Source organism: Myripristis murdjan, chromosome 23, assembly GCF_902150065.1.
Source record: "Myripristis murdjan chromosome 23, fMyrMur1.1, whole genome shotgun sequence".
Classification (NCBI taxonomy): domain Eukaryota; kingdom Metazoa; phylum Chordata; class Actinopteri; order Holocentriformes; family Holocentridae; genus Myripristis; species Myripristis murdjan.
The window spans coordinates 7,059,417-7,085,939 of NC_044002.1; the positions used below are offsets into that span (position 1 = coordinate 7,059,417).

The following is a 26,523-nucleotide window of genomic DNA, read 5'->3' on the forward strand; positions in this document are numbered from 1 at the left end:
AGCAAAAAATAGCCTGAGGGTGGCTCTCCATAGGGAGCAAGGGAGAGAAACGCAGCAACTCAGCAGTAGCCCTGAGCTTAGCCCTGTGCGGATCGTCTAAATAGGTGATTTATAGGAGCCATTAAAAGTGAGGGGCAGGCCACACATCTCATTACACAAGTTATATTGTTTACAGTCAGTAGAGAAGGTGCACTTCCATCATTAGGAATGGGTTATTCAATCATATGTGCAGGTGCTTGATATGATAGTACATATTGGTACAGTGGGGTAAAAAACAACACATTAAAAACAGCTCACTGTACTGTGGTGTTACTGCTCAAGGGGAAAATACTGAGAAGGTACCGTGCAACTGTGAAAAAGGAATACGAGTTGCATCATCCTGTGACAGGACTTAAGGCATACTGCCTCGAAATACCCACCCCCATGTTTGATCATGTTTATTGTCTTCAACCATCTGCAGCTGATAACCCTTGACTGAACAAGCTGTTAGTTATCCCATGTGGGAGTGTGGAGAAATATCGGTGCTGCTTTGGAAATGGCTTTGCTGTTACAAGGCACTGCTGTACTGCGGGTGGTGATGCGTCAAGCAATTTTGGGGGGCAAATAAGATAGTCAAAGGTCCCAGCAAGAGGCAGCAAAGTGGGAAACCGAGTCAAAATCTACACAAAGGTTTCCTGACAGTGAGATGCTTTGATATTGTTGTAAATCACCAAAGTAAAAGCAGCTGGGAAGCCAGTGTTGCTCCTTAAATCTCTGACGCCCTCTCTTCATAATGCTGAGGGGATGATTGAGAGTCATACTTGAAAAAGCACAGAGACAAAGGGAAGTAATTCCTCATTTATTACTGAATAATAAAAGCTGATCCAAGTGAGATGTCTTGGCGTAATTAAACATTGAATATAAAGCTTCTGATTTTACTATTGTGTGGAGAAACTATTCAGCGGATCAGTCAAGAGATCCATTAAAAATGGAGACAGCCAAGAGGGAAACAGCATAGTCAGGTTGACACCGTTGCTCCCATTCAACACCAGCTGAATGCGTTCCTGTGACATTTAAGGGAATTATGTGGTGTTAGGAAAAATGACAACCATTTTGTCTCTGTTAAAGAGCTTAGCCAAGACACGGAGAGCGCCGTTGTCGTGAGCTCTAACACAAGCTTTGAAAATACAAAGAATAACATTAGCCATCACTTCAGCTGGCACTTGAGTTGCGTTTACTATGCCAGTGTCTGAAAAACTGTGTTCGGAAAAGGTGTCTGAAATGTTATCAGAAAGGTTTGTTGAAAAGCTGCATGCAAATGTGTGTGTTGCCAGTGAGCCGGGCTGAAGAATAAGAGGAAACATCACTTCCTTCCTGTCTCACTGATGTCAGGTTTATATAAACAGAGTGCAGCCGGAGTCCCTTTGAGTTCCTCTGGCATGGAGGGAAGGTTTTTGGAATACAAAAGACTTGCCGTCAGCCAAAAGAGAACAGGCAGGATGGGTTTATTGTCAGCGTGATGCTAATGTCAGGCTCTCACTAGGCTGTTGGAGTGATGCTGACATCTCAAGTGACAGGCTCACACCAATTAATGTGTTTTTAAAAGAATGGTAGTGATGAGGGTTTTCTCCCTTGTTCCGAAAAGTTCAAGCCTCTCTTAAGTTCCTTCAATTTCTGCCTGATTGGGCTCCTTTCTCAGCATCACTTGTGTCCCTCCAGGTGTCTGCTGCTGGTTCATCCATAAATCTTTTCCAAAACTGGTCTGATATTTCATGAAAGGGAGGGTGTGTGTGAGGCAGCCCTGGTCTGACCTTCAGCTGTGGACCGACAGTCCAGACTGATCAAGCTGAGGAAACCAACTGCCAGCCCTGTCCCGTCCACTGTCAGGTGTTGACAACCTGCATAAATACCAAGTGAAGAGCGTGGCACACCTGAGGGGCAAAAGCCAGAATGAATAATCCAAAAAGTCACTGAGATGAAGCACTAAATCTGAGCTAAAGCTGTGATATGAAAGGTATGGGAAAGGGATACTGTTTGCGAGCAACAAGCTCCCTGTTTTTACAAAAATGTATTCAACAACTTTGCAGCCTGCAAGAGGGAGTTATTTGAAAATTATAAGGCTCAACACCCAGAAATTATGTAGCCATTAGTAACGTGGCACAGGACGCTCATGTTGGTCTGCCTGGCTGGTCTGTGAACACTACAAAAAGACACCAAAGGAATGAAAAAGCAAAAGATTTTACATCGATGAGTCCAGCACTCAACAGGAGACGTTTACATTTCATTCATCACGTCATCTTGGTTGAGAAGTTTTCATACATGATGCCGGGTGTAGTTTTATATTACAATTTTGCCTGCTGGGACATAAATGGCCAGTAGATGAGAAATAGTTCAGTTATATTTGCCAGTGACCACAAAGTGAAGAAACTTTTTCTAGATTGTGCTTTTGCTTTTTATGCAAATCATTTAAAGCCACTGCAAAGAGCAAGCCTATTTTGGATGATTGACATAAATATGATTGGTCTATTAGGCTATCAATCATGCAATTAAGGTCTGCCATTATAAATCAAGCTTGATGGTTTGTGACTGGACACTAATGCATGTTGGGCTCATTAGTCCCTTCTGTTCACAGCAGATCTGCTCAGAACTGAATCAATGAACTCCTCTTTTTAAGAGGACTACAAACAACTGTGACCTTTGTGGCAGGGAGGTCAACGTGATACTAACTTCCCCTCAAATTGTTTGAAATTGATTGTGAACAGAACTGGGCAGTTAGAGCTGGGACACTTATCAAACAGTGGAATCATCGTGCCGTTTTACAGCATCCCTCACTCACATCTGTACACATGAATAATTTAACACGGCCATTTATAGTGATCTGTAGATAATGCTAAGGGCTTCAGGGCTGTATGTACATAGCCCAGGACAATGAATCCTGGGTATCCTATCCTGTTCTGTAATTATGCATGCGGACGCTAATTTCCCACAAGGGAGAACATTGTGTGCCTGGCCTATCTCTCCTGCTGTCTTAATGCTATGACAACACAGAGAAAAATGCACACGCGTTCACATGGGGTAAACCAGGGAACAAGCGCCATCCGACAGGCATATCTCAGCCAGAACCACAGAAAAACCTCATTATGGTGAAACAAATGTGTCCTTCGCAGCAAACAAGCATTGCTAGAAGGGTCTCTTTTACAAATATCTGGATAGTTGTAACATATACACAAACTGACACCGGTGCATAGTTCACTAGTGGTTTTGGATGACGCTCTTGATGTGTGTTGAAAGCCCAAACAAGCTCTAAAACCCGGTTGGCCTATAAAACGTGCTTTTGATGGTTTCACCGAGAAACAATGCACGCCTCGGAGAGCAGGTCTGTATTTCCTCAGAAGCATTTTGCCATGCCTGACATGATCCTATTTTGAATGGCCCTTGGTGGTAATAAGGTCATTTGTCTTCTCCGAAGGAGAGGGAATCTATAGTTGTCATACTCGAGCTGGAGATAAATGTGAAAGGCTACGACTGGGCTGATAAGGGAGACTTTATGCAGCTCTCCTTTTTTCATTCCTGACTGTATACCAGCATTATTTTTCACTGAAAAAGGGGCCCAAAAAAACAATATTGACATTTACAGTATATCAAAAGAACTAAAAGTGGAGAAAATAATGTGCATCACTCTTATGCAGGTAGTTATTCTTTGGTTATCTTGTTTCAGAAATTACACAAATTTATATGCCAAGGGTGATTTTTTCAGAATTACACGTTGTCTACACAAAACCCAGCAAAAACAAATTTCCTCCTGCACTTCCTCAATATCAAGGATATAATTTTAAAGGAAGGTGGTTCAATCATGCTTTTGTTTACTTTTTTGTCCTCTCCATTTTCTAAGTTATGGTGCACAGGATTAGAACAAAACGGCTTGTTGTGCATCTCTATCGTTTTTGTGCCGTGTATGATTTAGCTCCCCCATGTCGCTGCATACTGTAGTTTTTATGGCGGTCTACGCTGGTGTCGCTGCCACTAACCGATTCATCTTGCAAGCCATCTTGCTGGTTTACTTATGCACAGTCTCACCAGGCTCTGACTCCGTAGGCTGGCTCAGCTACAAAGTGTTTATTCGCTTGGGTGTTTACAGTCATGGAGTCAAATTCCTCACTCTGACTTCATGTTATAATTTCCTTGGATCAGGCAGGAATGAGTGTTTTCACAGCTACAGCGGGAATCCGATTATCATACAGGATAACAGTCGTCATGGAAACCAAGGATAGTGCATGGTGTGAAGACGTCCCTTACACATTCTAGAACATTGGGAATTAGTGTGAAAATTCAGCTCCCTTAAAATAGAGCTGTGACAAATTTCCTCTTTCATATTAAGCACATTAGCAAAGTACTAAGTAAGTCGTGGTCTGGGGGTTTCATTTTTGATAAGAGCATTTACTGTACCCTTTTTATTTACATTCCTTACATTATCACATACTTTCTCGTCACTTATACATGTTCAAGTATCAACCATTTCACAAAACCAATACTTAAACTTGCAGTTGTAATAAATAATTGATGAAAAAGTCTTAGGTCTTAGGTCTCTGTAACTACTAGAGACTGTAATTTGTATGCTCTATAAATTATTCTGCACCTTTTCTGTACCTTAAGAGACAATGTGACAACACTTGAAGTGGTGATCAAAAGGCACTATAAGCCCATAATTGCAAGTGCATGATAATTATATTTTTCAGAGCATAGCATAATGAACACATTGTGAAAAAAATGTAGGGGAGTGATTACTTTATGGAGAAGCTGTGCAGTTAATGGCATCATATTAGATTGGATGTAATTTTCTGATATTTGCTCGCTGATTATTTTGTAAGAAGTTTATCTGTGCTTTTAATGGACTTATGATCTCCAATCTGTAAAGTATCATAGCATGTTTCAAATAAAGTGACACCAAAAACTGTTTCAAAAATTTAAATTCTGTTCTCTGTCTAGCAGCCAGAAGGTGCAAGAGTGATTTGCCAGACAGCCAGTTTCTCATCATTTTTTTGTGTTTCATTCTGTCTATAAATGTCTCTTTTCACCATTTGAGAAAGAGCAGGTTGCAGCAGCTGGTGCAGTAGGGACACAGGATAGATTCAGGATAGATTCATGCTGAGGAACGTCTATATTTATTCATACGGTTCCTTTCAGTTTGGCCAATTTCAGCCACACTTTTCCTAATACACAGGAAATATAAAACCTGCTTTCAAGGGAGCCCATTTTGGCCAAATCCTTGAGAATGTACACATCAGCAAATATAAAAAACAAAGGTAAGCATACACCTGCAGTGTATGAACATGTTCTTTTATCACAAATGTGGCATTTCTGTTGGTTACTGCGTCATCAAGGAAAATCAGCATTAACTCAGACAAGGAAAAAACGCCCAAAGTGTCATGGTACTATGACCATGCAAGGTATTAAATATTCAGCTATTCAGAGTGCTAGTTTTGTTATTATCTGCCAGCGGCGGATCTGCAAATATCAAAGGATCTATGAGAATCAAGTTTGGCTCAACAGTGGAGAAAAGGGATTTTCAAAAGGCTGTCCAAATAAGATCTGTGGACATTGTTTGGACAGATAAGACGCAGGCCTGGAGAGTCTGAGGGACTTTCTCATTATCCCCAATGAGGCAGGTGAAGGCTGGGAGAAGGCTGGGCTACACTTTCCAAGGAGAGGTGGGTGGCGGGGGTGGGGGGGTGGCGCAGGTGGAGGGGAGAGCTGGCCAGAAAAGAGGAAACAAAGCTGTGAGAAGGAGATAAATGAAGCCTGAGTGTCTTGGCCACACCAGGAGAGGACAGCCATCTGTGAGCTCATGCTGCAAAGCTTATCTTATTACCACCCCTCCTGAAGAGTGAAAACTTTGTTTCCCACCTCTCTCTCTCCCTCTCTCTCTCCCTCTCTCTCTCTCTCTGTCTCCTTCCTGTCATGTGTCCGTTCCATCACGTCTGCTCTTCTTTTCTTTCTTTCTTCCTTCCTTGCTTTCTGCAGTTCCCTGACAAAATGTCGTTTTAATTCAGTGTGGCTTGAGACTTAATTAGAGCCTGTCGCAGCTCTAATTTATAACAGTTTATGAATGTGGATGGCCATTCTGTTCATTACCCTCTCAAGACGTTCCCGCTTCATAAATTGAAATTAACAGACTATGTCAAAAAATTATCCAGTTTAGATTTCCACAGTGTCGTCAGAATTTTTAATGACCACCTGGAAAAAAAAAAAAATCAATTATGAACACACCATCCGTTATTGCCCCACACATACATCAGCACCAGGTAGAGGAAGGATTCACCAGTAAAGAATATACAGACAACCAGCATACAAATACACAGCATCATGCATTTGATCATTAGACTGTGGGACTGTGGGATGTCTGGGTCATCTATTCTGTGGAGCGAGACAGCATGATGCTCTGCGATGTGTTGTGGAAATGTAACTCAGGGTCACGCCCCCCCCGCCTGCGTAGTGCCGCCTTGGGGCCGCAAACGGCTCCCAACTCGCTCTGGTAAACACAACGACACACAAAATGTCCATATACACAACAAAAGACGTGTCTCCAAGCACTGTCATCATTCATCATGCTGATACAACAGAGCTCATACACTAGCTCATATACTGCACTGAACGTGGTGTAATGCAATACAAGATGATATTTTCTATATGCTTAGGGACAAACAGAAGAAAAAGGTCAACACAGGGATGCCTGGTAAACATTTAAAGCATGGAGGAGCAGAACATCTCAAGAGCAAAATGACCTAACAAGATGTTTGAGCGGCAGAGGTTACCAACCCACTGCACTTGTGAAGGTGCTTGAACTGCTAAAAAAAAAAAAAAAAAAAAAAAAAAAAAGCAGTATAAGAAGAGATAAACCTCTACAAATCACAGAAAGACTAGAGCCAGAGCATTTCAGTGTAGGCATGTGATGTTGAATAGTTCACACTGCCATTTTGAGTAACATTTCCTTTCAGACTGATGGGAGAAAACAAGAATGTGTCTGTACATATATAGGTTTGTGTGCATTCGATGTTGGAAAAAGGGGGTTGTGCTGGAGGATAGTGGCACAGGGAGGCAGGATAGATACAACGCTGCTTTGAGGACAGGGTGCAGCAGAGGAAAGTGGAAGGCTTAGTTTAGTTGTCCTCGCCACACACTGCGCTCTAAGGCTAGCCTCCCTCCTTAGTGCCAGTCAAGCTTACTAGAGCGCGATGGAGGCTGGATTGCTTGATGGACTAAAGGGGAAGGAGGCAGGTGGGGTGGGAGATGGGTATAGGAGAGGACCTGAGGGTAGACAGTCTTTCTGATCTGGCTGGGGCGTTTAGGAAGGGGCCTCAAGAGTGCAATTCAGCTCACTAAAAGCTCTTAAACCTTTCACTACAAGACAGCCTCACTCCCCTTTGGACAGAGGAAACATGGAAGGAATAAGGTGATTGACACTGCATTTTGTTTCCAATTACACAGCCGTGTAAACACTGACCTGTTCTTCTTTTTTTCTTTCTTTTTCTTGCCAGTCTGCACTGTATTAATTTTTGCCCGTCACTTTGGATATACACACATTTTTCAATGACTACTGAATTAGAATGACACCATTTTGGACACTGGACATTGTTGTTGTAATTTAAGTAAACAGTAATTAATACTTCAACTGTTGACTCATGAAAGAAAATTATTTCGGCATATAAAAAATGCACTAAAAGCTTGAAAGATTTGATGCAGGACTTGATTTTTTGTTTTGCTGCTTATAATAAAACTTAATAAAACTTGCTTTGAGTAACAGGCTAATTGAGTAATGTGATGGATTAATTATGATCAGGTTTACAATAATATGTCGAAAGATTTTTATGAAAAATGTTTTATTGTTCCAAAAAGTAACTGACCACAAAATAAAAGTGGATAGACAAGTTTCTTTGTAGCATGCCAAATACCTTGAGCAATTTAAGTGGTAACAGCTGTATAAACCAGTTTAATAGGGTGATTTGCCCTCTAACAGGAGTGGGGTTATCTTTGTCTCTCACTCCTCAAAGACATTTTCATCTCAACAGTGCACTCTGGCCATTCAGTTGACTATTTGGTGGAAGGGTAAATTAGCACAGACTATTAAGTTGAATGTGCACCATAATCCAGTAGCTTGTTCTTGTGTGTCCACTGCACTCTGTGCATCCTGGGTAATTTGCTTCTCCTAGGGGTTTATCATATCAGGAGCCAGCGAGGTTATTTATACTGACAGTTATGGCACAGAGAGAGAAAGACGAGAGGGAGGCAGGGTGGGTGAGAGAGTGAGACAGGAGACAGAGAGAGAGAGCGAGAGGAAGAGAGACTATTAATTCAAATGCTATGGGGAGAATGCTTTTTTAGTCTACAGCTCTCAGGAATGGCCGGAGAGTGGACTCTGACCTGCAACATGTATGTTTCAAGTGAATTTCACACTAATAATATCACTCACTTGATTCTACCAGTTGTGTTGTTCTAAGACCGTAACGCGGTTCAGGCAAATACACACAGGAATGGTGGAATGAAGTTCATACTCTGTACAAAGCTGAGTTATTCAAAGTATTTCTCTGCACTTGCACTCTGGAAGCACAAAATCTCCCTCTTCTGTGCCAGAGAGCTTCCTGGGATTTTAACTTCATTTTCCACTTGCAAGCAGGCAGCCCTGGGAAGGATGATAGAGGCTGTTCAACATGAGAGTTGAACAGTCTTCACAACAAGAAGGCAGTCTGGGGGTACAAGCTTTTTCCTGAAGGCTTTTTTTCTTTCTTTCTTTTTTTTTCTTTGATTGACTTGTTAATTTGGCTTTAAATTTGCAGGAACAATGCAATCCTCAAAATTCAGTCACGACTTTTGGCAGTGGGTAAAGGTGATGACAGATGAATAATGCATGACCTCTTTCTGATGGCATTAATCACACTGATCTCACACATTGCTATACCACTCCCAAAACACATGCGCGCGCACACACACACACACACACACACACACACACACACACACGCACGCACACAACTCTGTCTCTTTTCTTTTCCCTCTGATCTGCACACAGGTAATGTGAAACTGGGTGGAGACATGAAAGAGCAAGAGATAAAGAAGCAGAGATTGAGAAAGACAGAGAGAAATTGTGCAAGTCTGAGAGAGAAAAGTGAGTCTTCTTGCTCTCCACAAACATTTCAAATTCCTTAAGCTACTCGCTTCATCTGGTTTGATTTGAAATTCATCGCAATGGGGGAGAGGAAGTTCTCCCAAGAAAATGTAAAGCCCCTGATTGCGTTTTTCTCAGGCTTTTCAAAATGTGGCCTTTGCGAGACAGCCTGTCATCAACAAAAGAATGCATGGGAAAAGGTGAATTTACTGTCACAGAACAATTTCAGAAGCCTTCTGCGTCACCCGTCTGCCTCCCTGGCTTATTCCTCCTCACTCAGCAGGAGGATGAAATTTAAAGCGCTCTGTACCACGTTTGCTTTCATCGGCTGTGCAAACATCAAGACTAAAACACAAATCTGCACACAAATACAGTATTTATGTGAACGTGTGCATTCATGTCCATGCGCCGCAATTTGTAAGCCCTATGAGACACATCTCTAATGGGATCTGTTTCCCCATATTGGAGCTCCGTGATGGGGCAGCTGATAATATGCTCCCAAATGGACATCTAAGATCAGTGATTACTCTCCATTTACCACAGTCTACTATCCTTTAGGGCATGTCAATGCATCAAAGAGGGGCAGAGTTTAGTGAAAATGTCCGATTTAAAGATAAACCCTGGCTTTTCCTTTTCCTTACAAAACAATATAGCTGGCCAGTGTGGAGCTCTTATCCTGTAACATGACAGCCTTTTAGGGCAGGAGAGTCTTTAATTACTGTAAACTGGGATTGATTGGAGGGATACTGAGAGGTGCTGCCACCACTGACCCTTGTAAATGGAAAAATGTGCTGCTGGAAATCCAATTTCATGGAATGCACACTGCAGGAACATAAAAACAAAGGTGGGGGTGTTGTTCTTGCCATTACCCACTGGTGGGTGGGCTACCAATTAAAGGTTTTGGTCAACTCTGACACATGGCAGGAATCAGAATTACAATTATCCTGCACATGTTTAAGTAGAAGCTTCTAGATTCAGTCTGCTAAAAATGCTTACTTACCTAACACTCCCTAAAAACTGCACCACTTTTCCAACCCCATTATTTGCATGTGCATACACATATCGAATACTTTGCAAAAATGACTTGTCAATGAAATAATACCTAAAATTGTGCAAAGGATGATTTTTATTTTAATTTGATGACAAGTGTTCACTTTCACTAAGGGGTGAAATGGAGCCATATGCCTGTGCATTCTCAGCTGTTGGATGTGCAAGAGTGGGAGAATGATGCAACACTGGGAAGCAGACACTCAACACTAGTCGGCAACCTCTCAGAATTTAAAGGTCTGAAATATTGTAGTCAGAATATACCAGCAATTGCTGATTTTTACACGCTGTTACACTTCTCACGTTTGATATAGGCAACCTTGAAGACGTCCCAAAATCATTTTGCAGCATTAGCTTGAGTTGTCCCCAAACAACAAAAATGCACAAATGCAATATTTTCTGTCTTGATTTTGTTTTCCTTCAGTTATCCTTATTTTGTCCTGAATCTGTTGTGTTAAAAAAGAAACCAGGCTTTGCTTGGTGCTTTTACATATAACTAGTGAAAACAAGGGTGCTGTTGCTACGCAACAATTAAAAATGTTTGTCATGCACTACATTGCTCTTTAATTCCCTGTGCACTTAGTGCTAAAACATGGCAATTCTTGAAGCTGGTGCCCCCCCCCCCCCCCCCCCCCCCCCCCTGTAAATAAAGGTTTCTGCTGTATATCCACCCTTCCATGGAGTCAGAGATGCAGTGATGAAAAGTAGCTCTTCTTTTCCGCTCAGGTCGCAGCAGACAGGGCACTGATTTACAGAGTGCAGTGACAAGGACGACAGCTGCAGTGTATGGGGATGGAAAATATAACCTCGCTCCCTGCACTGCTTCCTCCCTCCCTCATCCCCCTCTTCACCAAAGTCCAATTCACCTCATCTCATCTCTCTTTCTTTGACGCACCTCCTGCCTTTGATGTTTCAGCTGTCTGACTTCAGGGCCGCTTGACAAAAAAAGGTTTACTGCTGGGCTCTGGACATGCGGACCGAGCCGTGGAGAGTTTTACAGTAACTGACTACCTGCCAGGGGTGAGTGTGGCCTCTGAAAAGGAAAGGTTAGGAGGGAAAGCATAAGGCACACGTGTGAATTCTCTCCAGCCACCTCTGTTTGACACGAGGAAATTAGCCTGTAGTGGCTGCGGTCCAAAGTCTGTCTAACCTGTCGTGTGTGTATGCCCGTCAGCCCTACTGCCTGCGAACGGAGTTGGCCATTATCACACTGGGACATTTCCCTTATTTTTTAGGCTCTGACCAACAAACTGCTCACCCCAGCAAGGACAAGAGAAAATAAATAAATAAATAAATGACTACACCTTAGTTATATGGCACTGACAGCTGGGCAGAAAAGGCAGGGAGGGAGGAGATGGCTGGGCAGAGGGGAAGAGATTGAACGGATGGATGCCTCCCAGTTCATGACAGCGCTGAGCTGAACAAACAGTGTTCAGCTCAGCGCATGTGTTCGCCTCTTTTCCAGACCATGTTATTAACACACCAGTGGAAAACGCTTAACTCATGCCTATTCAATTATGCTAATGCATACACATACAAATGACCCTGGTTAGTTATTAGCTGTCGCAATTAGGGGACATGTGTATGGGGGTACAGCACAGAGAGAGGTGTGACGGGTGGTTTGCTGTCCACTGGTGATAAGAGAAGCCTTGGGGCAACACTTGTGCTGCATTTACTGGTTCTTCCAAGGGGGGGAGATGACAGCATCAATAAGGCAATCCTGTGTACTTGTAGAACGTGCAGCGAGGCAACAAATTAATGTTATGCTGCAGTCATGTATGCATATTTGTGTGGAAGTGTGTCCTTATGTGAGCGCAGATGTATAACAGAAGTGACTCTCATCCGTGTGGCTTCTCCGGGAGATCAATTCAATGTTGAGGCCCTGAGTGGCTGTACGAGGGTTCCTGTGAATGCCAATGCCAAAGAACGGCTAGTGGATTAAAGTTAGCTTTTAGAGGGCATGTAGAATTAATCCATTTACATGTCCTATTTCACACCCTCTTAGCATGTTCCTCAGCATCACACAGATGTGCCAGAAATTCAATTGATTTATGAAAGAGGATGCTAGAGGACAAGCTATTTAACACACACACACACACACACACACACAGTTATTACAAAAATTTGAATGGATGGATGACATGCATTAAATCTGTTTCATGTAGTTGTGATTTTAACAAGCCTCTCACGTACAGGCTATACATAGTAGAAATATACATTCAAATCAATAAGGTGGATCGACATAGCTATAACTGACTCATATATCACATTTAATGATTCCTAAGTGGATAAATTATGGTTATTTGCTGTGTGAAACGAAGCATGTTGCTATGGTAGGGAGTATTTATCTTGGATATGTACACGAAAGAAGTGAGAGGATTAATAAGCAGGGCAAAGCTAAGGCAAACAATGTTTAGATGGTCACGATTTGAGAACATGACCAACTCAGCGTCAGAAATGATAGAGCCATTACTCCAAGCTCTGATATTACACAGAAACACTGGATGTATTCCATTACTACTGGATAGGAAACTGAATTTTTACAACCACACTGATGGTACCCACAGTGATTTTCCCAGTGCATTTTCTGCCTTGCAGTCATTACCATCACACTAAAACACTGCTGATTTTGGATGGAAAAAATACATATAAAACAACACATTTTTTTCAGTTTGCAAAGTCAGCCTCCCACACATTACCAGTGGGATATCACTGGAACGAGCACAGATTAGTCTTATCTGTCTGATTTCTAGGTTTTGAAGTTGCTCACGGTCACTAATATTGGATGGACATAACACAGTGCAAACGCCCTAGCAGACTGAAAAGCTCTGACAAGCTGTCTGTAGAAGAAGAAATTTTGACTGACTTCCATTCAGCTACATTTTTACTGACCAACTTTCAGGAAAATAACTAAATAAATGAATAAAAAATGTGGAAGTTCTGTTTCTGTTCACATCATTTGTTTGACAAAGTACTAACAGGAGGAAAACATCAAGAGCATGACTGATGTAACCACAAGCCAACACAGTTTTAATGTCCAAGTGAGCTACATTCACTTTGGCAAAGTCGCATAAACCTCGTTAGCAGGCTTAACTGGATTGATAGCTACCAATTTGGCGACTGCTGTAAATATTTAGCCAGGCTGTCTTGTAAAGGGCTATGCGTCGTAATCGATAGAGTCTAGTGACAGTCATGGTTGGCTTGTAAACAGAAATATATTAGGCTAGTAAATATTCAAACACTGTTGCACTTTCTCCTAAGCCACAATGTACTCTTTATGAGAAATGCATGCTATGTATGCCCCACAGTATATTATCTAATGAAGCAGAATCATCATAAAAACAACCTCACTAAGCAAGATCATATCTTTTTTTCATTTCCCCATCAGACCATATTAAGATAATGTCATTGCACATCATTTTTCTGCCACAAGTCATCTTTGCTCATTTTTTTTTTTTTTCTTTCCATCTTATGTCTTCATTCCTCATGCCTCCAATTCTTTCACACACACAAATCCAGCACACTGGCACACTAATAAGTGCGATGTAGTTCATTGGCTACACTTTAGCACCTCTCTCCTGCAGATCCTGTCACCTTGACGATGGACTGTTGCTGCTGTCCAGCAGAGGTGGTGCTGAAATTTCACACCCCTCTGCTTGTTGCCACCTCTCCCCCTCAGCACATGAGAGCTGTCCATGGTCCTGAATCAGCGCTGCCCACAGAGAATCATATCAATTCAGCTGGCTGGAGGGAGCGGTTTGGGCCTTGTGTTGGGTCTATCTATAAGAGGCAAACAAGCCACAATCTCAGCAGGCGCTGAGCTCCACACCCTGTTTGCTGTAGCTGTCACATGTGACAGTGTCATCTACAAAGGGGTGGGGTGAAGGTTTGGCAGCTCAAATATATGCCCTGATATGGATACAAAATGTGGCTATGGTCAGAGCTGGATGGAAAATTGCCTGTCTCAAAACAACTATTTTCTCTGTGCAAAGGTGCAGATTACCTCAGCAGACAGTTATATCTGTGAGAGAGGAAATGAAAGAAGAACCGCAATCAAAAATGTATCCTGTTCTTTCCACCCCTGCTTTGAATTCACGCTTCACACGATGTTTTAACATTCAGACCCACACATTGTGAATGTGCATGCAGCGGGACGTTGTGTGAAAAGAAAAGCTGATCCTTGCTCATGAGAGGCCAAACCCCTTTCTGTCCTGTCTTTCCCTGGAGTAGGAAGGCCAGCCAATCAGAGTGGACACAGCAATGAGTCACGGAGAGAGCCGACTACATCCAGTCGAGCGAAAGGAAAGGGAGGCCTCGTGCTGCTGCTCTGGGCAAGAAAGCTGTAACGGCTATAGAGGGAATGAGTGGGTCAGAGCTCTCGCACACACAAACACCCAGACACATGGAAAAGTATGTCTGTTGCATCTAAACCCAAAGATTACCCAGATTTGAAGTCAGAAGGCTTCATTTTGCCTTTGCCCTCACTGATCTTTTTTTTTGCTCTCTGTTTATTCAATTTATGAGACAAGCCATTACTCTTATGTCTTAATAACTCACCAAACAGCCACGACAACACTACAAGGTTGTGTGAAGGTCAGCATATTGCCTAGATTCAAATCCAACTCAGGCTGAGCTGCGCTTGAGCTTCATAATGGTGTACGTGTCACTCAAGACTGAACAGCCTTTAGATAAACAAAAACACTGTGTGAATGGGCTGTGTGAATGAGTGCCAGAGATGCTCATTAACTATTGATGCAGTGGGACATCTCACAGCTGGATACACATCATACACCATGGACAGACACACACACACACACACACACACACACACACAATAGTTGCTGAACCACATGACAAAGCCGGTCGGTGAATGTTTTCCATACACACAAAAAGGATGAAAATGTCCACAATGAGAATGAATCAAATTGAATAGCTTCCATAAATGACTTAGATTTCACACATATTCAAACAGTAACAATAGCATTTATAAGAGAGGTGAGTGCTCATGTCCACTACTGTGACCACTATGGGAAGTACAAATCCATTTTCCACAGGGCTACAATTGCACAGTAGATGTGAATAGAATGGATTGGACCTCGGGGGGAGTATAAAGGATCTGGAGGGTGGTGGAAAAATAGAGTGAGAATGAAGCTGAAATCCAGCTGAATTGGTTTCGCGTTTGAAAAGACCGTGAGCCATGCGTTGGCTTTCATGGCTTATTCCAACAGTAGACAATGGAATCAAATAGACAGGGGCTGTTTGAAGTCCCACAATCTACCAACCTTTCCCTGTCTTTCATGTTTCTAAATGAGTGACAAAAAATCACGAATGTTAATAACAGCAGAGGAGCTTTGTTCGGCTTTAGGTCTTCTTCTAGTCTGTCTGTCTGTCTTTGTTTAATAGGATGGAGTAGCACGCTGCATGTGAGAAGGGAGGGAGGGATGGGTAGAGAGAGGGAGAAAGAGAAATCGACTAGTTCATTTCAGTTGAAACTGGAATAATGAGAGAGAGAGAGAGAGAGAGAGAGAGAGAGAGAGAGAGGAAGAGATAAGGAACGACAAAGGGGTAATGACAAAGAGCAGGGAAGGCAGAGCAGTGATTTGATTACTCCTTAAGTCCTGACTAAATGGCTGTAGCATTGAGAAAGGGGGTGTGACGTTTTCATTCTACCTGTAAGCAAGCCATAGGGTAGGATGACATGATACTATACTGTAGCTACAACTGCTAAATAAGGCATGTTTTTTTCCAGGGAAATAGGGGTGTTTCTGACTGTAGTGCCGCCAGCGCTGCCAGGCTGAGCTTGAGGAGCAGCCGTTGATCTGGAGTCCGGCCCAGCCCTCAGTGGGAGTCTGCTTATCCCTGCCTCTCACTGATGCCACGAATCCTATCAACTCTGCAGCCACATTCAGCCAGGTCACTCTTAGAAATGCAGACGCACATGCGTAGGTGGAACTCACGCACAAGCTTGCACACACCAATATTTTAGCCCAAGTGCCTGACAAACTGATGGGCATGAATTTAGTGATTTTTTTGCTATTTCCATGAAAAGGAACTAAGATAAAACCAGAGACATATATGCATAAAGTCACCTCCAATCTATTGCCACACTAAATCACAGAAAAGAGAATGTGAGTGCTTCAACATAATATCTGCCTTAAGTTGCTTCAAGAATAACTAAATCTGATTTTGAAAAAAAAAAAATTGTTCTTTGCGGTCCTTGTCGTTGTAAATCTGGTATTCTCCATCATCTGTCATCCAAGATGAGCTACTGTCAAAGAGACACAGCCGCTTCCTCCTCCTACATAAGACTTGACTCTTCCAATCACAATTACATCTTCTGATCCATGTTTGCTGACATGCTCACAAACACGTGCACACATAGAGAAAAAGCTACTTTTTCTGCCTTTCACCCTGATGAAATTTCCATAAGCTCAAACAAAATGAGAGCTCCACAGCATTTGTCTTTACCGCCAGAAAGGCAGCATATTCACAGTGAAATCCTCTTAACAGAGAAGACGCTTGTTTTTGTTTGTTATTTTTTTTTTTTATGTCTCTTACCTGGCAGGTCTTTCCTGGGTCCTCCTCACAATCCCAGGAGGTGGTTCACACAAGTTCTGAAGGAGGCTGAGGGGAGCTCGATCTGGCACTTAAAAAGAGCTCAAAAGGCAGCGTCCCTTTTTCACACGACGGCTCAAGAAGCACTCACGATCACACATTCATACACCCAGTCAACAGCTCCGGCAAGCAAGCAGCTCGCTCTCCTTCTCTCTCTCTCTGTCCGTGACACTCGCCTCCTCTCTTCCCGCCCACCTACTCCAGCCCCCTCCCCCAACGTCTCTCTCTCTCTCCTTCTCTCTCGCTCACTCGCTCGCTCTTCTTCTGTCAGACAAAACGCACACATCCCCTCCATCTCTCTCAACACAGTATTTTCTGACATTTTCTCCACCCACTCATACCTTCTGCTCCATGAAAACAAACACCCATCCATGGCACTATCAGACATGCATTTTCACACATCATCATCATCACTAACTTATTCTTGTTTTATGGAGCATTTTGTGGAATATTCTATTAAAAATGTATTAAAAAAGAGACATTGTGCAAAGAAAAACATCAGACAGTGACAGGGAGTATTAATTGTAAGAAAATAAAGAAATACATTAAGTGGGCTATGTTAGCACAATGCTTGCTCTCACTTCCAAACAGTCACTCATGCACACACACGTATACACACTTACAATTGTTTAATCTCTTTCTCTGCTGCTCTCTATCCTCCCCCCCTCTTCCCGTCTCACCCCACCTTTCCCCGTCTCTCTCCAGGTCCCCGCAGTGTATTTGATGCTGCTCACGTCCCCTTCTTCAGACAGCTAGTCAAGGGCATTCCCAGAGTAAGTGTATGCAAATGCTCTGCCTCAAGGAGCAGCCTGGCGTCCCCTCGACGCTCAGTCCAACCAGATGTGGCACTCCACTTTCCCAGGGAGGGGGCAGCAGATGCTAAGCAAAGGAGGACCAGCAGCAAAAATCTGCCAAGAAAGTCGTGTCTCATTGGAATATTCGAAAATAACCCAACGTGAGGGCAACAGCATCTGACCTTGTGGAGCTGTGGAGCTTCTGCACTACATTCAACTCTCAGCTCAGTTCAAAGGTGCTTTACTGGCCTGAAATGCAAAAGAACTCATTGCCTGCTTGCGTTTTCAGCCATGGTGATGGTGACGTTGACGATAAATGATCCAATAACAATGAATCGCTCAATGATTGACAGATACAGTGTGCCACTCCTATGTGTTTATGTCTCTCCTCTCTGAGATTAGGAAAGATGATTAATTTTTGTTTTAAATTTCTATTATTAGTATGTTATTTTCATGTTTTTACTGAAGAGTTTGCAGTGGAGACAGAGACGGGAAGTGTGGGTGTGTGAGGGGGCAGAAAACAAAGGTGCAAGCAGAATTTGAATTTCTAATCAGCTAATCCAGCAGGATGCTCTATGATGTTTTGCTGCAAGTGCTGCAATTTTTTCCCTCTTCTACAATATAGTTTTTTTGTTTGTTTGTTTGTTTTTTGGTATTTCCTTTAGGATTTAAAAAAAAAAATCTTTAGGAAAAGGCTACAAAATTACTACAGTACATATTATGCTGAATTTTGTCATACTTCATCACACTCTCTTCAACATAAAGGAAAGTGCTCTTCTGCCTCAATTATAATCTTCAAACGGCAGTTGTGATAAACATGTAATTGCCAAGCACTGCTAAAAGTCTCTTGTCATCCATGTTTGCATGATAAAGCTATCCAGTGAGTGAAGAAGTGGGCTTTAGTGTTTTGCTCAAGAACACTATGACATGGTGCACAGCAGCTGGGAGGACAGGAGCACTGAAATGCAACATTTGTAATTTGCATTTTAGGCCATGGTGACAGCAGTTATGGCAAAGAAAGGCAATTACAGCAACTTTGAAAACAAAACATACATAATGTTCAGACTGTCCCACAAAGTTTATATGCATAAACAGATCAGTGCCCTGATTGACAAAATGAACTGACTGGGGCAGGGTCCAAAATGAACTTTTTGGCTCATCTGCCAATGGCAGGAAAATTGAGAAAATTTACCAGCCAAAAATATTTGTTACCAGCTATAAAACTGCATTATGCATTATTTACAAACTGTGCTTTTGAGCTTCCTGTTTTCACCAGGATCTCAGATGGTGGATGGTCTTAATTTTGCACCCTGCTGTTGTGTGTAATACTTCACATAGACTTCACATAAAGTTTTTGAGTCTAAAAAAATAAAAATGTGCTGCAAAAGTCAATATTGCCTGTGCATTAACCTACTAGTATGTTAATAGTACTGAATACAATTGGAGATATCTGTTTCTGCTAATTAACTCTTAAAATATACATGGTGTGAAGTGGAATCTGAGAGTGAGGTGTGTATAGTACCCTGCCACTGTGCTTGTTCACTTTGTGTTTTCTGTCTGCCCTTGTAGCCATAACAAGCCTAGCACTCGTTTCCTTGCCAGGTCATTTCTCGTATAATCAATTCTCTCCTCAGGAAACTCTTGTATTTACCTTGAAAGTGTTGCTTGTTTTAAACAAAGATTAATTACAAGGCCAGTTAAAGCAATCCATTTTCCTCTCTGCATCATTGTTCAAGATGCTAGACAAAAGGAAAGCAAACTGCTTGGGAACCACAGGCATGAGCAGATGTAAAGTGAGCATGTACATGCACATGTCTGTCTATTCTTGTTTCTGCATAGAAAAATCCCCTGCAACCTACCCTGCACAACTTGGAGAGACCCCTGTATGTAAATACGAGTCCATAAGCTGATAAAACACAAAGAGACAGCCACATGGTGTTGTTGACAACACACACAGACAGGCGGAAAGACACAACCACACACAAAGGCTGACAGACATATAGCCCGGGCAGAGGCAAAGCAAACAGAGTCTGTGTTAATGATTACCAACTAACACCCTGCCTGGGCACAGCACAGCTTGCTCCTCTGTACATAAGCTTTGGATCACTGGTTTGTGTGTGCGTGCGTGTGTGAGTTGTGGCCACTGGGGGGATCGATAACTGGGCAAGGCGACGTGGCCGCTGCAGATTTCCGGCCCAGCGGTCTTACACGTTGACCCTAATGAGCGGGAGAAGAAGTGCATTCATGCTGAGCAGTGCAGGCTACCCTCTGTTGTCTTCCCCAACAAAGTCAGCTAAACACACATCTCAGCACTGCAGAGGCCATTCGCTATCACAGCTGGGGGCTGAAAATTGCACACCAGCAGCACCTCAAGCTTATCTTCCTTGCAAACACAAACTGCCTGGGAGATAATAGTTTTTGCGAAGCCAGTTTCTCTGAGAGTAAACACTTTGTAATCAACAAACGAAGAGCAGGCCCTCTACATATGAGCTGCTTTGAACATGAATGCCTCTCTGAGCAGTAGATGGAGGCAGCTGTGAAATCGCTAATGACTGAATTAGGCCTCAGGGGACAGAGTTACTGCCCTCTAGGGACAGGAGGACACAAAGTCATTGAGCTCTTAAGGTGAAGAGGATGTGTACCTTAAAACAGCTGCCACAATGCCATTCACAGTCTGAGACATCATGAATTACTTTGATAAACTTTACCCTTCTGCTGGAGAAAATCAATATTTCCTTTACTTATTAGCAAAGGTAAATGAAATGGAAAGTCAGAGTGGTGACAAGTCCTGAATTCAGAACCCATTAAATTCTCACTTCGCTTGTGTTTGCTAATTGGCTGTTGGGACTGTCTTACTGGATGCTGCTTTGGGAGGGGCTGTCCCCATGGTAACCGTGGCACACTGCCAGCTCAGAACCAGCATCATTCTGGATATACGTTTTAAGACCTAGAGGCATGCAGTGTGGAAAGACATTGACAATTTAAGAGAAATGTTTTAATGATGGAAGTCCCAAGGCTCTTAAAATCATCAAAAAACACAAATCTTTATTGTGAATTTACGTGTCAATAGTGGACAAACTTCTGCCCTGCTCATGAAAACTTTTACACTTACTACTACTGGGTGGCTGGCAGTGATAGCCACCATAGCCACTAAACACCTATGGAAACTGAAGCTTCATCAAGAGAAAATCCAAGGAAAAGACATCACAGTGCTGAATTAATTAACAACTAATCCCTAAGAAGTCGTGTGCAAACCACCATAGCAATAACCGCTTAGCACAAGAAAAAACAACTTGCACATCAACACATTAATACTACAGTTAAGTGCAAGGAAATAATACATAATCTTTAGATCTATTTAAATCCCCACCACTAATTTAAAACATTGCTATCTGTCAAAAACAAATGAATTTCAATATAGGTGAACTTGACCATATTTCTAACTCAGAAAAAAGAACATTGCCCTACCACTTCCTGAGACAATGTTGGTCTTGGTACTGTTCAGGGGAGCAAAAGTGATGGATTTCAACTCCAAGAAAAATAAATGGACAAGAGGTCTGAACAGCAAAGCTGCAAAAGAAAAGGAAAGAAAAAAAATCACACCAGGAGTCTGCCAGTGGTAAAGCTAGAGGGAACAAGAAAGTAAGAAGGAACAAGAGAGATCAACAGGGTGAGAGAGGAATGAAAAGGGCGAAATGGCATTTGGAAGAAAAAGGCGGTGAAATAAAAGGAAGACGGGTGAACAAAAAGGACAATTTCCTAAATGTCAGGAGCATTTGAATGGTCACCTTTAAACCCTGCAAATCACTGGTCCTATTCAACCACTAAGAAAGAGGATGTGATAAGGTTGTGATGACTCAAAACAGGAAGTAACTTTAAGAGATCATTTATATAAACTTTTAATGTAACCGTATTATAATTTATGTTAAAAAATGGGATGCTAAAAGCTATTTTCTGTCACCTTTGTGCATTAATTTGGACCATTAACTATGACTTTTTTCAAGCTGTACTGGTGACTAAACATCTCTGGGACTGTCCCCATCCCAAACCATGCCATCCATTCCCTTGGGCTACAGCGATGTGCAACTTGAAACAAACAATTTTACAAACATTTAACATTCAAGATGAGTAAACCATCGCAGGGATCCAGCAAAAATACCTGGTGATGAGATAACATCACCATGCAAAATATTGCAAAAAAAAAAAAAATACTAGTGTCATTTGCTTTTTTGGGCTCGCATACAAAACTTCACATGACCGGATGCAAGTCATCCTCCATCACTAAGCGACTACTAAGCGTGAGAGTATATGTGGACGCGGACAGAGGTGTGTGTGTGTGAGTATTTCATTGTCTTGAAATGTAGCTGAAATGTGATGTGACAGTAGTCTCCCACTTGCAGCACTGCCCTCCAGCGCTGAGTGGTTGATAATGCAAGTAGGCTGGGTAGGGGGTGGGGGTTGGTGTTTCAAAGTGTTTTAAAATTTCAGCGTGTGAGGAGTTTTCATATAAAACAGAGCATGGTAAGAAAGTGAGTCGTGAAAGTGCAGTACGAGTAACTGGCATTTATCAAAAACCTTACCATCCCCCACCCACCCACCCCACTTCCAGATATATCACAATCATTTCTGTAACAGGGATTGCAAGAGTGTAAAACTCTTATTTCCCCCTCAGTGTGTTCAAGTTGTATCACTTTGACCCACCCAGATTTTCAGCAGTAATTCTCTCTGAAACACAGAGACACCTACTTCCAAATGGAGGAAAGTAGCCCTAATTACAGCTGATGTTCTCATTACATCTCTCTCTCTCTCTCTCTCTCTCTCTCTCCCTCCCTCCCTCCCTCCACCGCAGGCAGGAAGCTGCCACGAATCACTTACAGCTTTATCAGTGTGTAAGAGGCTGTTCGGATATGGAGCTATTCACTGAAGTCTTTTCAACACACAGGTGTTCCTTTCACTACCACTTGGCTTCTCTCACTGCTGCAGATACTGTATGTATCCCGCTCAACCATCACCCCCTTACAAAAAATACACACACACAAACAAACACAGACACATACACATTTGTGCATAAACACGCAGTCTTATACACACAACACCTGCTGGGGTCAGTGACACTTGCCAGCTCCACTGATGTCACACAGATGTTTGGCTCGCATCAGATGTGACAAGCATGGGGCAGGAAGAATGAAGAGAATGAAGAATATTTCTCCTGAATTTTCCATTGTCATACTGCTGACCCCTCCAGGGCATTATGGGATTAATTTACCGAGCATGGGACCTGCTATTCCGGAGTAATGATCACTCTGGAGCACAGCAGTGTAGAGACAGAACAATCATCTTCCCAAGCATTTGATTATTCATTTTGTTTGAATGTAAAGCTGACATTTGGCGTTTCAGTGTCTCCTGCTGTTTGTCTGAGAGAGTTGAATCAACACACCGGGTGGTCTTCATCTCATCTCCCTCTCTTATATCACCAGTCGCTAGGAAATGTTGCTTGCAGAGGTCACATCCTTTTCATCCTGGCAGTGATAATTAAGACATTTTTATGGAGCAATGAGTGGCCCTTTTGACCTGAGAGTCCCCTTGACTCACACACAGAAGGAGGAGAGAGCAACGTGAGAGGAATTCACTGGGACTGATGATGAATGTTGTGCTTCACACTAAGACACACACGTGTACAGAAGCAAAACCGGGCAGACGGATACACAAGCACACACGTGCACACATACGCCAAGTGTGCATCCTACATAAATAAGGCCACGGACAAGTCTCATTCACAGACAGGAACAGCGTGTTTTTGGAGGGCCCCTGTCTGGGACGGGATGGAGGAGTCAGCGCTGCCTGCTGGAGTGCCCCGGGCCGAGTCTGTGTAGGGGACTCAGAAGGGGGATTAGCGGGGATTTAGAGAGCAGTAATTACCCTTGCCCGTGGAGGGCCTGGTAATTAAATTACCTTAGCAACCCCGTTACTGCCCGGCCACACTGAGCGCTCAAGGTCACTGAGAGTGAAATTTTAGAACATGCAAAATTTGTTTTGCACGGTCATCAGAAAACCTCCCACACACTGCTCTCATCACTGGAGAGCATGCTCAGCATATAAATAGAAAATAGAGAGGTGGGCGTGACCTGCAGTACAGTATGTTTTCATATGGAAATAAGAAAAACCTATCATACACTTTCCCACTAAGCACTAATTTCGCTTCCTGTGATATGATGCATGGCTGAGTGAATCATGAAGACCTCAAGGTCACGGAGAGTGAAATTTCTGAATTTGCAATAATTTGTTTTGCACCATCATCAAACCTTTTGTGCAGCATACTCCTATCAGTGGACAGCATTTTCAGCATGTAAATAGAAAATGGAGTGGGGTCCACATGGATTGTGTCAGTTTGTATAGATAGTATGAGCAAAGCCTATCATAAACATTCACAGCAGGTGTCATATTTTTCCCCTGATGTGATAAATGACTGAATGAGCCATTGATATGGGCAAGCCCACGTTTGCATTCTTCTTGTGGAAGCAAGACTGTGTAGAATTTCCAGGGATGGATTATGGTGGATTGCCTGGGAATATCGAGGTATGGCATACACTTATCCTATCAATTGTTGAGACTACCGATTAAGTGAGAAATGAGTTAAGGTTAAAGACCAGTGGATTGGAAGAGGGACAGAAACAGAGAAAGAGAAAGAGAGAGAGAGAGACAAAGACGTGTGGGAGGAGCAGTAGCAGCTCCCACACAGACAGGAAAGTCACGATCCACCACTGAGCAGCACTGCCTTTCTTGCTTGTACTGACACAAACACACACGTGCAACACTAACAGAATGCAATCAAACATTCACTGAACATGCATAGCATCCAAAGTCCTCACTATTAAATATGTATGTACTAAAGAAAATAGAAGATAAACAGTTTCCAACACATAAGAAAAATCCACTCAAAATACCCATTAACCTTTACAATGTATGTAAACCCAGCTTGGCATTATCAATGATCTGGATTTCTAAATTATTAATAGCCATGAAACTGTCACTTTATATTGTATAATCCATTACACAGCTTCCACAGCTTGACAAGTCTAGATATAAAGCTGCTTCTCTATCACTCCTATAGATCTACTGTAAGCTGCAGAGGAATGATTACCTCCCAAACCCACTTACACGCTGCACAACCAAACACACACTTCCTGCACACGCTGAGGATTGAACGTTTGCGTGCATGTGTGGGTAATCCAGCATGCACCCGCACGTACAGCCAATCATCCACACGCAGACCTACATTCATTGTCAGGGATGGCGGAAGCTGTGAAGTACATAACCATGTTATTAATTGCCTGCAGTTCCACGACAATTACAGGAAATTAATTAATGTCCTTTCCTATAAACTGTGATTACACTCACTAGTTTTCCTAGGTTCATTCCAGCTGGATCATGAAGGCGACATTCATCTAAACACACAGTTGTGTCTATTCATGCCCCTGCATTGGTTTACCTCATGACAGAGTCTACCAAACAAACTGATCCTACTCCATTGCAAAAGGGAGGGCAATAGATCACTATGCTTAAGTAATTCTTAAGCAGTAATGTAATTCTTATTACCCAGGTAAAAACCCTGTGAGAGATCCTCCTATGAAATCAATTGTTGTCTGTGGTGGGCAGTTTAGGCAATATTCAGTGAGTCATAGATCTTAAGCATTTGCCGTAGAAGGTGCTTTCTTAGTCAATAAAATGCCTCAAAATGTCATACATTATGCATTTTGCAAGGCCAATCAATGGACTGTGTTAATTTTGATACCCAAATATATCATGTAGACTACTATCCTTCAAAAGGTTTAATATGTGATTGGATTTTGTACCATCTATCATTTTGTGAGTTTTTTTTTTTTTTCAAAACATAGATATCGTTTGAGAATAAAACTGATTTCCAACAGATTTCCAGATCTGTAAAAGTTTAAATTAGCATTCCAGGTAGTTACTCAGCTTGAATAGCTAGTTTCAAGTTAGAAGGTCTGCAAGTGAATTACCAAACCAAGACAACTTTTTATGACTAGATTGCATTTTTTTTAGTTAGTGGCAAGAGTGGAAGGCTTCATAACATCAGCTACATTTTCACCAGCTTTCAGGCTGTTACTTAGCCCGAGAAAGTGCTACTGCTGCCTCATCAACAAAACTTATTTGGGCAGATGTTATTTGGATGGATAAGTGCATTGTGTGCTGATGAAAGCAGCCTGGCTGGCATCGATGCCTCTCTGTACACAACAGACAGTACAGTACATGGCAGCAGCATTGCTCATTAGGCAGAATTGACTGTGTCTTGTCAAGCACCTGTGTTTGGGGGGGAAGGCAGACAGCCAGATGTTTCATGGGATTGTGGAGGATGATTGATACCTCACTGGACATCAGGTGTTAAAAATCCCAGACACCCGAGGGGTTTCCTTTCTACCCATTTCAGAGTTTTTCTTTTTTTCTCTCTCTCTCTCTCTCTCTTTTTTTTTTTTAACTTCCTGAGACAACTGCAGGGAAGCAAATCTGGAAGCAGGGGGATTGGCAGTACTCCAGAAACCAGTCGATCAACAGTCATGTATCACATAATGGTGCCATTACCTTCCACTGCAGCCCACTGGAACATGTAGAGGACATGAACAGCTGGTGCCTGATACCCTCTATAGCACCTGACGGGTGCGATGCTATCGACTTGGCAGAATTAGGCCGCCTCACAGAGCAATAATTACAACAAGAGATCTTCATCTCAACCGTGGGAATGAAAGCAAGAGGAAAGTGGGGGCAATCGCTGATGCAAAATCCCCAGTCACGTTGCCTCTCTGAAGGCGCACACTGTCCCAGTAAACCCACCCCCAACGCCAACAAGTCACCTTGACGATGCCCTTGACAGCCCTCCATCACTACAATGCCTGTATGGGAGAGAACCTG

The 26,523-nt window shown here is 42.5% G+C and overlaps 1 protein-coding gene across 7 annotated transcripts in view; it reads right to left on the reverse strand.

Annotated features, from left to right (window-relative positions):
- Positions 1-26,523, reverse strand: part of syt1a (synaptotagmin Ia) — a 196,825-nt gene that overhangs the window by 67,599 nt on the left and 102,703 nt on the right. Inside the window, exon 1 of one of the 7 annotated variants that reach the window (XM_030046294.1) lies at positions 16,745-16,943. The exons of the other annotated variants lie outside the window; for them this stretch is intronic. The gene's annotated coding sequence lies outside the window, so the exon portion shown is untranslated. Of the gene's footprint in view, positions 1-16,744; positions 16,944-26,523 lie in introns of those variants that run through there. 7 annotated transcript variants of the gene reach the window in all.